Source organism: Crocuta crocuta, unplaced genomic scaffold (assembly GCF_008692635.1).
Source record: "Crocuta crocuta isolate KB4526 unplaced genomic scaffold, BGI_CrCroc_1.0 scaffold162, whole genome shotgun sequence".
Taxonomy (NCBI): domain Eukaryota; kingdom Metazoa; phylum Chordata; class Mammalia; order Carnivora; family Hyaenidae; genus Crocuta; species Crocuta crocuta.
In genome coordinates this window covers 9,259,771-9,261,180 of record NW_027529433.1, presented here as the reverse complement: position 1 = coordinate 9,261,180, position 1,410 = coordinate 9,259,771, and positions in this window count along the sequence as shown.

Genomic DNA, 1,410 nt, shown 5'->3' with positions numbered 1-1,410 from the left:
AATGTCCACATCACTCATCATATTCAGGCAGGTGCATATCACTTTTTAGGCTTTTTTTTTAATTTTTTTTAATGTTTTATTTATTTCTAGGAGAGAGAGAGACAGCGTGAGGAGGGGAGGGTCGGAGAGAGAGGGAGTCACAGACTCTGAAACAGGCTCCAGGCTCCGAGCTGGCAGTCAGCACAGAGCCCGACACGGGGCTCAATCCCACGAACCGCAAGATCATGACCTAAGCGAAAGTCGGACGCTTAACCGACTAAGCCACCCAGGAGCCCCTCACTTTTTAGCCTTTAATCTGGAAAGATTCCTCAATCATTGTCTTTCATAATACTGACATTTTTGAAGAGGATAAACCAATCATTTTGTAAAACGTCCCTCAGTTTGGGTTTATGTACTGTTTTCTTACTATTGGATTCAGAAATATGCATTTTTGGCAGAAACGCTATTATGGCAAGAGACGTATGTCAAGTTGTGCTGTTATTAGTGATCAACTTTGATCTCTTAATTAAGGTCCTGTCTACCACATTTCTCAAATGTAAAGTTACTTATTTCCTCTTTGTAATTGATAAGCATTTTGCAGGCTGATACTGTAAAAATATACCAATATTCTGTTTCTCTTGAAACTTTCATTCATCTCAGCATTTATTGATTATTCTTGTTTGAGTCAATTGTTACTATTTTGTGTTTCCACATTTTTTGGGTGGCATTCATTATAAGGAACGGCTTTCTTTTCTCACTCTTCATTTATATCAGTATGAATAAATGCATTTTTTTCATTTTTTTATTTTTTTTATTTTTTTATTTTTTAACAAATAGTTTATTGTCAAATTAGTTTCCCCATAACACTCAGTGCTCATCCCCACAAGTGTCCTCCTCCATGCCCATCCCCCTTCCCCCCCACATCAGTCCTCAGTTTTTGTCAGCATTCAAGAGTCTCTCATGGTTTGCTTCTCTCCCTTTCCCCCACTATTTCTGCCCTTCTTCTCCCCCTTGTTCCTCCGTCAAGTTCCTCCTAATCCTCCTATACGTGCAAACATATGATATTTGTCCTTCTCTGCCTGACTTATTTCGCTCAGCAGAACACCCTGAAGGTCCATCCATGTTGCTACACATGGCCAGATTTCATTGTTTCTCATTGCCATGTAGTATTCCATGGTATAGATAAACCACATCTTCTTGATCCTGAATAAATGCATTTTAAAGAACTTTGACTTTAGAGGCACCTGGGTAGCTCAGTTGCTTGAGCGGCTAACTTCAGCTCAGGTCATGATCTCATAGTTGGTGAGTTGGAGCCCCCGCATCAGTCTCTGTGCTGACAGTGCAGAGCCTGCTTCGGACTCTTCACTCTCAGCCCCTTTCCCACTGGTGCTTTTTCTCTCTCTCTCTCAAAATAAATAAATAAACTTAAAA